At 41.2% G+C, this 12,754-nt stretch overlaps 4 non-coding genes across 4 annotated transcripts; all 4 read right to left on the minus strand.

Annotated features, from left to right (window-relative positions):
• Positions 1 to 6,522: 6,522 nt before the first annotated feature.
• On the minus strand, positions 6,523 to 6,604 carry trnal-aag (transfer RNA leucine (anticodon AAG)). Its single transcript has one exon. It is a non-coding gene; the product is annotated as a tRNA-Leu (tRNA).
• Positions 6,605 to 7,337: 733 nt separating this feature from the next.
• LOC116677619 (U5 spliceosomal RNA) lies at positions 7,338 to 7,454 on the minus strand. The gene has a single exon (XR_004329034.1). It is a non-coding gene; the product is annotated as a U5 spliceosomal RNA (small nuclear RNA).
• A 1,585-nt stretch (positions 7,455 to 9,039) lies between these two features.
• On the minus strand, positions 9,040 to 9,113 carry trnan-guu (transfer RNA asparagine (anticodon GUU)). The gene has a single exon. It is a non-coding gene; the product is annotated as a tRNA-Asn (tRNA).
• Positions 9,114 to 10,747: 1,634 nt separating this feature from the next.
• On the minus strand, positions 10,748 to 10,829 carry trnas-uga (transfer RNA serine (anticodon UGA)). Its single transcript has one exon. It is a non-coding gene; the product is annotated as a tRNA-Ser (tRNA).
• Positions 10,830 to 12,754: the final 1,925 nt, after the last annotated feature.

The following is a 12,754-nucleotide window of genomic DNA, read 5'->3' on the forward strand; positions in this document are numbered from 1 at the left end:
GCTAAAGGCTGGCAACAAAATGGAGGCCACACATAAATTGATCAAAAGTAGTTTATTTATCACAAACTAACCAACAATGGATGCATGGATTCCCATAATGCAACTCCATAATAGTGATGTTGGCAGATAATTAACCCTCATGTCGTCCTCGGGTCAAAATGACCCGTTGTCCTACATCAGTGTTCTTTTTAATTACCCAAAATAACATGATTGATTCCACACAACGCTCTTTGCCAAGTACAAATCTCTACTTTCATTAATTTTGGGGTGTATTATTCAATTAAATAGCATTTGGAGAAAACGTTGAAGTGTTTTTTAAATAGTTTTGAGTAAAAGTTGAAATATTCCAGTCTGTGATTATCATCAACATCCATTCCTTTAAGTTTATTCTAAATAATTCCTAATTTATGCTTTTCTCACTCAAACATTATGTATAATTTCCTATACATGAGGTTTATTGACCATAAATTCCAAAAATAACTGTAAAAAAGTAAAAGTTAATAAGTTGGTGTAATGTATTGTTAAATGTCAAAAAAGTGACAAAAACTGAAAAGAAATTAAAAACATTCCTACAAAGCCTCAACAAAAGTGTTAATTTTCAATTTTAACGGGAAGACAACACAAGGGTTAAGAAAAGTATTGCGTCAGTCAAACAATGTTCCATAGACATGCTCTAAATGTTGTTTCTAGTTTAAGATAGAGCTCTACAGCATGGCACCTCACTAACTCACTCTCTTGGTTTTTCTCTGTTGATAGAAACGGAGAGGAAGAGGAGTCAGACGTCACCGCTGTCAGCACTGTGACAAATCCTTCACAACATCAGGATATTTAAAGATTCATCAGAGAGTTCACACTGGAGAGAAGCCGTACAGCTGTGATCAATGTGGGGCAGCTTTCACACTACAGAGTACCCTGACAAGACATCAACGCATTCACACTGGAGAGAAGCCTTACAGCTGTGATCAATGTGGGGAAACCTTTTCTCATACTGGTAGCCTTAATACTCACCGGCGCACTCACACTGGAGAGAAGCCGTACTGGTGTGAACAATGTGGGGAAACCTTTTCTCAGAGTAGTAACCTTAAAACTCACCAGCGCATTCACACTGCCTCGTTGTGAACCTGTTTCAGAGCCAAGCTGTTTCCTCCTCCTCATGCCCTGATAGCTGTGTTGTTATATTCTGATCTTCTCTCCACATTGAAGGCTGACCAGCAGTAACTTTATCTTCTGAGCAGCATGTATGTTATTGTGGATCAGCTGGCCTGTTTTCTGCCTTTCTTCAGAACCCTTTACCATTTAGGCACCAGAATCGGTGCCTGAACCCATAATTTTAAAAATATATCTTTTAAATGTATATGTTTAAAAAAAAAAAAAGGGAGCACAAAAAGACAGTAAGCAACATTTAAGAATGGCTTGTTTATTTCTATATGGTCCAAATTAAATGTAAAAAAATGTAATAATAATCCAGTAAATTGCTGCTAAATGACAAAAACAACCACTAGATGGAAAAAGGCAGCCCTGTTATTTCAGTAGCACCGAAATGAGGCCCCAAAATCCCCGTTACTATTCGGTCCGACCGGGTGTTAAGGCACCGGTGCCGTACTAGCACCGGGTTTCGGTACCCAACCCTAACCACAATGTACCCACCGTGGGAAGGAGGAGGCCCAGAGGAGAAACATTAAGACGTTTAAAGACATGTTTGAAACTTTTTTATTTTGGTTTTATTTTGTAAAAACTTCTTCTCATCTCTAGAAACATACACATTTTTTGGGCTGACAGGATGTCAGTGTAATTTTCATTTTAGGAATACATTTTTGTCACCCTTATAATGTAAATTTGTCCAAACAGTCCTCTCATCATTACCAAGTTATTGTTGTTTTGTAGTTTCTTATGTTTGTATTGTACTGCTAAAATTGCATAAATGTTTAATAAGGGCAATAAAGTGCAATTTGTTTACCTTTTATGAGTGCAAGCCTTTTTCTCAGCTAAAAGAAAACAAGGTGTTCTTCTGAAAATGCAAAATCTAAATCAGTTCATCTGTCATGTTGTCGTCCTTCCTGGTCTTGGTGTAGCTATGTATGTTTTCAAAAACTGGCAGATGATCACTGACATCATTTGTTATTAGTCCACTTTCAACTTTATAGACAGTGACGTTGGTAAATATATTATCAATTAGTGTAGCACTATTGGTTGTTATCCTGGTTGGTCGAGTAATTGAGGGATACAAACCGCTACTGTACATCAGATTGATCAGAATCAGCTTTATTCGCCAGGTATGACATACAAGTATACATACGAGGAATTTGACTTAGGTTGGAGCAAGCCTCCGGGCGGCAGCTATGGAACAGCGCCACCACACGCTTATCTCGAAAAGAAACAATGCAGACAGCAACATGGTAATACAACATCACAACATAACACACAGTTCTTGTGGACACATGAAGGAATTTTTTGAGGTGGAATTGAGAGGGAGCGAGAAACACGAAATTGAGGGCAGACAGACGGATAAGGGTGCGGGATGGGGGGGGAGTGTATGGTGTGTGTGTGAGATAATGAGTTGTGTGTGCGAATGTGTGGGCGTCAGACTGACTATGTTGATAAAAGCTTAGTTCATCGGCGTGACCTTGAAGAGATAACCAGAGCACAGGACGAGATAGAATGCCCAGCTGCTGGTTGTTTTCCTGCTCGGTTGAAGGGTTGCGGGGAGGGGGGGGGGGGTAGTTGATCAGTTGCAGTCCAATTTAGGGTGACTCGGTAGAATTTATTCGAATCAATGTCCATCACTCAATTGTTACCAACCTCAGCGTCATGCGAGCATCCATATCACCATATCATCATATCCATATCAATCCCCTTCTGCGCTTCCACGGTCCGGTCTGAGATGTTACGAGACAGTTCACAGGACTGGTCAGCCCTGAGATGTAAAACCTTCATCCTTTCAACCACTCCATGTAGGCACTCTTTAAGTTCCCCAGACAGCTTGTGGGTGAATTTGCTGGCGGCTGTCTTACCAATTTTCCGATAGGCCAGCGAGACCCCAAGGCCGATGATCAGGAGCCCCGCCAACAGAATTACAATTATCCAAATGTCTACAACGTGCATTTTTCTTAGGCGGCATATTCTCCTGGGCCTGGTGGTGGCTGGCTGCACCAGAGCCCCTGAGATGTCAGGTTTTCATTTTCCACCTCTTAGTCGGATCTGGCCATATCGTAAATAGAGGCGAGGCCTCAAAATTGAGAATATATTGGGGCGTGATATTTAAATTACAATCGTTTCCAGCTGCTGCATTTATCAATGTACAATCATTCTTACTCTCTGATTGGAGTGATACGAACGTTTCATGAATCTCATGTAAAGCCTGTTGTAAGAGAATTTCTGTGCTCATGTCTGTGCTGGTTTCTACGTTAGGTTGATAAATGAGGGCCATTAGCTCTAAAGATTTGCTTCAATACATAACTGAAGTGAACACACTAATGAGAAGCACAATGGTGTTATGTCATAAGCTAAAGCATTTTCCCAAGCTAAAAGAAACCAAGGATCTCTTCTGGAAACGCACAGCTGGGAGTGCTTGAGAGCACTTTTGAGGTGCAGTGTGATTTTTCGGCTTCGGGTGTGTTTAGGTGTGAGCCCAAATAGTTGTTGAACGACAAAGACAGGACAGCGATCAGGCGGTAGAACCAGGGTATTGAAGTCCCGTCCATGCAACCAATGGATGTGATTTAAAACCTGTATACAGCCCAACCAGCAAAGATATTAGCAGAGAATGGTTTCAATCCATCAACCTTTGAGTTATGGTCCCAGCATGCTTCCGCTCCGCCGCTCTGCTGAAGTGCACCCCAGATGGGACTCAAACCCACACTCCACCGGGTCTCCCGCAGGAATTCTTGAGCTAAAACGCCCTAAACTGATTCCTAGTCATTTCCTATGGTACTGCTAAACCACTACGGATGTAATATGTCCTTGGACACTAGAATGCGCACTGGAGGCGTTTGGCACCCTGGAGCAGTTTAGCGAGTGAAGCTTCCGGCCCCTCTCAGTGCTCCTGTGGACAGTGGATTTACAGCACACAGCGACTGAGCTCCACTGAACATTACGCTAAAAGGTACGTTATTTATATGATTATGAAGGAAAAGATGTTAAATGACAAAACGTGTAATTAAATGTTATGTTGTCCCTGTCTGACGTTTTCTGTTTTAACGTTACATGAATGCTATAAAGTTAGTCACTGTTCCTGTTTATGCCACTTTCGGATGGATAACATGTTAACTACAGTTAATTTAACGCTAACCTTAAACCGTGGGTTGATTTATATGTTTGTTTATTGTCTATTTACCTTTGTGGTGAGTAGAAATTGCCATTGTATTAAGTCAAAATGTAATAAGTCGAAAGCATTACTATGTGACTTAACGTTAATGCTCATTCAAGTTATTATCATATAATTTAGCATGAACTCAGTGCTACGTGAACATTACCGTTTAGCTTTAACGTTATCAGCCCGTTGGATACTAATGTCAGCTAATGTAATGACACACTATGAATGGACATTCTTAATTTGAATTATGTAAATTTGTTGTATTTTCTTCGCCGTTGACGTGACATCGGTTGTTGCTATCAGCCACCGTTGTAATTCTGCAGCTTAAACATGTCTTCTGTTTTCTGGCAGTTTTACACTTAGCTAGTGTTTAGATCCAGTGGTAAAATGAAACTAGTATACATTTACTTAAGTAGGCTACTGGAACTATACTGCTACTCATACTCTAATGTCACATCTCAGAGGGATTTGTAGGCTACTTATTAATTGCTCTACAGTTTTTTACAGCTTTGCAGTTTGAGGTTATTATTAATCTACACATCCATTATGATGTATTATTATAGATTAAACTACCCAACTGGTGATAAAGTAATTAAAATCAGCTCCAACTTTACCAGCTGCAACATTACAGTGAAACGTCTGCCCAAAACTTGTCTATTGTTGTTTCTGAGATCAACAATAACTTGGGAAGTTGAATAGTTATGGCTCACCCGGCAATATTAGAGAAGAGCTCTCAATGCCACTGTAAGGGGAAATTTTAGAAAAAAAGTTACTTTACACTTTAAACTGTTACATCTCCTCTGAATCATCATCTGCAAATTTTCAAGCTTCATTGGCATGCCAACCACCATCTACATTAGGTAAATCACTGGCTAGCTATGCATGAGTACCTCATACCTTTTACCAGGTTCAGGTGGTTATTAGTTATGGTCAAATGAAGCTTCATTAAGCTTTCTGAACAATGTTCTTCATTTTCTGAACGCATTCACTCAGTAGTGTTTTATTATTGGTTGTGCATCTGTGTAGGAATATGAGCCGAGTATTCGGCTGAAACGAGTATCCTGTACGGATAAAGCACTTTTGCCGAGTACAAGTATTATACGAGTAATACGAGTCAATATCTGTGCTCGGATCGAATACAACCCCTCAGCCGACCGCAACTCGGCTCACTCACACACACAGAAAACGGAGAACAGCGCTCCCTCTCTCTCTCTCTCCCTCCCTCTCTCTCTCTCTCCCTCCCTCCCTCCCTCTCTCTCTCCCCCTCTCTCTCTCTCTCTCTCTCTCTCTCTTTCTCTCTCTCTCTCTCTCTCTCTCTCTCAGTCAATCAGGTCCGCGGGTCTTTTCCGTTAACGTTTAGGGCTTCTTCAGCTTCAGATTTGTTTTTTACTTTTTGTTTGCAGTACTTACTTTACCAGTAGGATTCTGGTAAACATGGGGTTTCAAAAATGCTGCCTGGTTTAAATGTGACTCCCGTTGCGTCTCTGCCGTCGGAGGTCTTTTTTTTAATTTTTTTTATTTTTTTTATTTTTTTTACCGTCTGCTGGCTTCATTAAAGTCAATGCAGATCTGAGAAACAGCATCTGATCAACCCATATCAATTGCCTGCTTAGAATAACATACCGGTTAAAGCCCCTCCCTTTTCAAGACAACCCGACCCACTTCCGGGTTAAATTCTGTCCACTTTTGGGTTAGGCCCCGCCCAGTCCGAGTACAGATACGGATACAGATAATTCATGTGGTAAACAGATACAAATACAGATACAGATAATGTACTCGCTCATCCCTAGTATAAAGGTTGTGTAATACAGAGAAAGACAGAGATGACAGAAAGACAGACTCAAACGGTACATGGGTTTTATTGGTTTTATTTCTTTAATGTTTAATTCCTTATGTAATAAAGAGAAAGGCAGACTCGAACGGTACATGTGTTTTCTTAATTGATGTGAATAAGAGTCCAAGGAGACGAAAGGTAACGTCTCTAAAAAATAGAGTCGTGAAGGGTAGTGACACTGAGGGTGATCACGAAAGTGCCTAAGGAGTGGCAGACCAGGGTGGTGGTTCCCTTCTTCACGAAGAACGGCATCTGCCCATTCCAGGAGTATCACACTGCTCAGGCTCCTTGGTAAACTCTACTCCAAGCTGCTGGAAAGGAGGGTTTAGGTAATCCTCAGCAAAGAGTGTACCAATGTATGTAACATTTCAGCAAATGGCAGTGGTGGGATTTGAACCCACGCCTCCAGAGAGACTGGAGCCTTAATCCAACACCTTAGACCACTCGGCCACACTACCTATAAAAATCAGATCCCCACATTGTGACAAACACAGGGAACATAAATAACGGTACACTTGTTAACGTTATTGGAACAAAACGTTTGCAAGGGAAAAGCCAATACTTACATACTAAAAAATGTTAACACTCTTTGTCATTTTTCTCTGGCATTGTTGATTTTAGAATACTGTTACCAGCATTAAGTAATTAGGTTTAGGTCTGTGTGAATATGGGCTGAGCATTTACCTGGGCTGAATTTGTGACCATCTTCTTTTGCATATTCACTGTAAAGAGCCATTACTCCTCCAACTGCCAACCATTGTTCCACAGACAATAGGATATACAGTTTTAGATTGCAAGGTAACTGTCCAAGACCAAAGACTTTACTGAAATACCTCAAGTGATCAAAACAATTTGTTAATTTTTTGAAAAAATCATGTTTTTGATTACAAATTACAGTACAGTTGTTCATTTACCATTCAAAAACAAAAGTGCAAACATGAAACACATACTACTTATATATTGCAGCCATCCTGATCACAGCCACGGGGGAGGGGATCTGCATGTGCTTTCTTACCAGCAAGTTTCTGGAGGTCCAAATGGCATCTTTGATGGCGGCCAGGGTGAGCCACTGATTTGCAAAGTCACGTGCTGGTATCTGTTTCTTTGGCCTCGCCCCATATAGCACTAGCTGTGCTGTGAGGACTCTGAGTCTAGTTAAGGACAGCATATTTGTTTTTCACAAGTACAAAAGGCTTGGCCATACAGCAAAGCCCACCCAAACTAGTTTTAGCTCATCTGTGTTCCCCTCCAAGGAAGTCTTTAGTAAAAGGCAAAAGACTTATGTGTTATGAAGAGAAACCAGAGTGAGTACAGCCGTCTGCTCGAGAGCAGCCGAAAACCCTAGTCGACCTAGTCCAAACCGTCGCGGTAAAACTAACTTGGTGTGCCGCTTTCCAAACTAAAATGATAAGAGGCAACTTGGTAGACTCCTTACTGATGTTTATATCTGTACTCACAATGCCCTGTTTTTAAAACACCAACCAATCACAAGTGTAACATGTCAATAATCAATGTGTGAGTAATCAGGTAAGCTCACATAAAAGATAGTTGCAAGGTCTACCAAATGTTAAACTTTACAACCCGTAAACTTTTGGAACCTTGGTTGACTCAGGTTACTACAGCAGAGTGGCTCAGTTGAAGCGTGCTGGGCTCATAACCCAGAGGTCGATGGATCGGAACCATCCTCTGCTAATTCCTATACTTTGTATCAGCATGAAGTCTTTGTTCCATGTTTAACAAAGAGTCTGAAGTGAGATGTCTCCACCTGCTGAAGAGTGAACTTAATTGCATGACAAGTTGATTTTCATCCATAAATATGGAAACTACAGTACTCATACCTGCTGTAACACCCATAAAAACTGGAGCATTACAAAATAAATATACTGCACTACGGTACATAACAAACTGGAGTGTGATGCCATATGCTACAGTACAAGTAGATAAATACAGTGAAACTGTAAAACATGTACATTTAAAGAGCTTGTTGGGCTGTCTGATAGCCTGAGGTATAAAAGACCACTGAGCTACATCCCCGGAAGATTTATAGTTTTTTTTGGATTGTTTTCTGAGATATACTCATCTTTATTAATCCTTTTGGGATGACTCCCGCAAGGAGATATAAATATCACTGAATAAAAGAAGAAACTGTGGTAAAACATGTAATGGGAATGTTGTATATGGCTTCAAAACCTATGGTATAAATTATAGTAAAGTAGTGTGAAAGTAACACATCTGTTGCCTTTCTGCTGGACAATACAACGTTCACTGTAAATCTTGTAACACAAACTGAAAATAAATGCTGAGAGATGCATTGGTGGAGACTGGTGGTATCCAGTAACTATGAGACAACACAAAATTGTTCATGAAAACAAATCCACAGTATGGTATTCTGTGATTTGCCTTTGGTTTGCTAACATTCTCATTGTCGGCAGGATTCTTCCTTTTCATTAAATTAAGGCATTAAGATCAATTTCCAAAAGATGATTTTTTTAATTCCTCTTTTTAGTCGTCTTCAGCATGGATTCCTAAATGCATGCATACAACTGTACGCATGTACTGTATACCTGCATGCATTTAAAAATGTAGGCCAAGTATGTACTTAAAATGAAAAGAAACAGAGCCGTATCGACGCAAAAAAAGAATTTCACAGCAGACAGCACCATTTTAAAGACAAACAGTAGACTTAATATGAAATTGTAATTGCACTGCTTTTAAAATAATAATAACCTTCTTCATCACAAATCTTGGTGTAGTCTTGGACTCTGACAACAGCCACATTAAGACAATTACAAAGTCAGCCAATTATAACAGGGCTATCTTTGGGCTGCTCTATGATCTTCTGTAGAAGGATAAATCCCAGAGCTTGCTCCCTCCAGGTTATTTAAGCAACAAACGTCCCTGGGTGGACTTGAACCACCAACCTTTCGGTTAACAGCCGACTGCGCTGACCTATTGCGCCACAGAGACTACACCTGTCTTATGTAATATGAGCGGGAGCTCGATCTTTAAGCCACAAGCATTTGCTTTATGGCTTTTTGAGGTTGAGCTGCACATGTACGCTTATCAGGCTATTTTCCTGTTACTCAGAAATTGGGGAAGCTGACTCATGCGGAAATGTAGAAGCTGGACGTGTATTGTATTGTTCTTACATGTCAATTGGATTCTGACTTTCAATTCAAATATTTGGCATCCAAGAAAATTTAATTTTGCTGGTGGTTTCTTGGTCACAGCAACAAGCTTGATCATTGACATACAGTTATCACAAAATTATTGGGTGGGGCTTTATGTATTTGCTTGTATTACATCAAGTGACCTGCATACCAATGACCGTCAGAGATGGCAAAAGTACTCACTGCCCGTACTCAAGTACACATACTCTGGTAAAAGTAGAAGTACTGATTTAACTTCTTTACTCAAGTAAAAGTAACAAAGTACAGGCTTAGAAATTAACTTAAAAAGAGTAAGAAGACTCGCCTCAATGGTGCTATTAAAAACCTCCTTCACCATTCTAAATGTCTAAGGGACAGTTGGTAGGTTTCATGTGTTGTACAACCTCACTAAGTAACGTCAGAGAAACGTGCTTAAATTCCTCAAACACAGCTGAGTGTGTAGGAGAAGCAGATAAAAAGACCTTAAAATTAGCACTAGGTTATTTTCCTGATAGATGCTACTTTGTCAATAAAATAAGCGAGAAATTTCTTACATGTACTAATTGACACCTGACATCTGTCGGAGCAGAGGTGCATGGATTTATGACAGAGTTAATAGTATGAAATATCAATCTAGGTTTGTGGCAATTGCTAGCTATGACAGAAGAGAGATGCTGCATCTTCACCACCTTCACAGCATTCTGGTATGTGATAGACTGTCCCTTAATACTCCCAGTGACACATGTAGATTGTCTTTCCATCTTTGTTCAGCTTGTCTGCAGTGTTGCCTAAGGGCCCTTGTGGTGTCATTTAGCCAGGGGTCCGCCTTAGGTTTAACAGCTTTAATCCGATAAGGGGCAATAGAGTCTAGGATTTCAGTGCATGTGGAAGGGAACTCAGAGAGAATGTTATCTGGGGAAGAGGGAGAGACCAGACCATTCTTGGCATTAAACTGTGAGCTCACAAACGCAGATGCAAACTCTCCAGCTGAAGAGGAGGTGATGCAGCGGTACCTAGAAGCTGAGGAGACAGGCTTAATTGAAGGTGGTGGAACATGTCTATGGACCCTCATGGAGGCAGCTTGATTGATTGCTATGTTCCCTTATTTGTGCGATATTACCGGGATCTAATGTTTTATCAAACCGGGTTGGGAGAGTAACCTTTCTGGCTACTTTTTGACAAACAAAGCAAGTTACGTCACTCAAAGAAAGTTACTGGCTGGGAATCAAAGCCACATCAACTGCTTGGAAGGTAGCTAAGCTCACCACTATACCACCATCACTGGACAATACAACATTCACTGCAAATCTTGCAACACATCTGGGTATTGAGTAAATGCTCAGAGATGCATTGGTGGCTTCCAGTACCTATGAGATATTACAAGATTGTTAATGAAGGCACATCTGCCATTTGGTTTATTGAGATGTGTGACCACAATTAAATCATGGCTTTCGTTGTCGGCAGGACTCGAACCTGCGAGGGGAGACCCCAATGGATTTCAAGTCCATCGCCTTAACCACTCGGCCACGACAACCTGGAAAGCAACACAATACCGATTTGCACTGATATTGATAACCTATTCAAGGCAAGGCAGCTTTATTTTATATTACTTTTCAGCAACAAGGCAATTCAAAGTGCTTTACACAAAAACAGTTAAAAAAGAGTTAAAAAATAAAAATAGATAAAACACAAGAATAAACAGTTAAAAAATAAAATCAGATAAAACACAAGAATAAAAATTGCAGTGCAGTATGAGAAATTAAACATTAAAATATATATATATATATATATATATATATATACATACTTTTTTTTAAACGAACAAGTTCATAGGTCTTGCACACACAAACACACACACACACACACACACACACACACACACACACACACACACACACACACACACACAGGCAGACACACACACACACAGACACACACACAGACACACAGGCAGACACACACACACACAAAGACACACATACACACACATAGACACACTTACACATACATTCAGAAACATACAGTCACACACACACACACACAGGAACATAGACAGCTTTAAGGAGCCCCCCCCCGCTGGAGATCAGATATAATAATGATATATAATATATAACACACAGACCCAGTACACAGACCCAGTACACACAGACCCGATACACACAGACCCAGTACACACAGACCCAGTACACACAGACCCAGTACACCCAGACCCAGTACACACAGACCCAGCACACACAGACCCAATACACACAGACCCAGTACACACAGACCCAGTACACCCAGACCCAGTACACACAGACCCAGTACACACAGACCCAGTACACACAGACCCAGTACACACAGACCCAATATACACAGACCCAATACACACAGACAAAGTACACACAGACCCAGTACACACACACAGACCCAAAACACACAGACCCAGTACACACAGACCCAGTACACACAGACCCAGTACACACAGACCCAGTACACCCAGACCCAGTACACACAGACCCAGTACACACAGACCCAGTACACACAGACCCAATATACACAGACCCAATACACACAGACAAAGTACACACAGACCCAGTACACACACACAGACCCAAAACACACAGACCCAGTACACACAGACCCAGTACACACAGACCCAGTACACCCAGACCCAGTACACAGACCCAGTACACACAGACCCAGTACACACAGACCCAGTACACACAGACCCAGCACACACAGACCCAATACACACAGACCCAGTACACACAGACCCAGTACACCCAGACCCAGTACACACAGACCCAGTACACCCAGACCCAGTACACACAGACCCAGTACACACAGACCCAGTATACACAGACCCAATACACACAGACAAAGTACACACAGACCCAGTACACACAAACAGACCCAGTACACACAGACCCAGTACACAGAGACCAAGTACACAGACCCAGTACACACAGACCCAGTACACACACAGAGACCCATTACACACAGACCCAGTACACACAGAAACCCAGTACACACACAGAGACCCAGTACACACAGAAACCCAGTACACACACAGAGACCCAGTGCACAGAGACCCAGTACACACACAGAGACCGAGTACACATAGACACAGTATGTACACAGACCTAGTACACAGAGACCCAGTACACACAGACCCAGTACACACAGACCCAGTAAACACAGACCCAGTACACAGACCCAGTCCACAGACCCAGTACACACAGAGAGCCAGTACGCAGACCCAGTACACAAACCCAGTACTGTACTGGTCTAACAGTTTATTTCTTTGGTTATATTAAACTGTAGAAACACAATATAATTAATAATAACTTCATAATATAACATCAGATATTCACCAACACGGGACACTTTGAGAGGAAGAAAACAACAAATCAGAATCATTCAGTTTAATATCTGCAGTCACATCTCCCCCTCGAGCGCTGTTTCCTACATTTCCCA

The sequence above is a fragment of the Etheostoma spectabile genome, unplaced genomic scaffold, assembly GCF_008692095.1.
Source record: "Etheostoma spectabile isolate EspeVRDwgs_2016 unplaced genomic scaffold, UIUC_Espe_1.0 scaffold00005428, whole genome shotgun sequence".
NCBI lineage: Eukaryota > Metazoa > Chordata > Actinopteri > Perciformes > Percidae > Etheostoma > Etheostoma spectabile.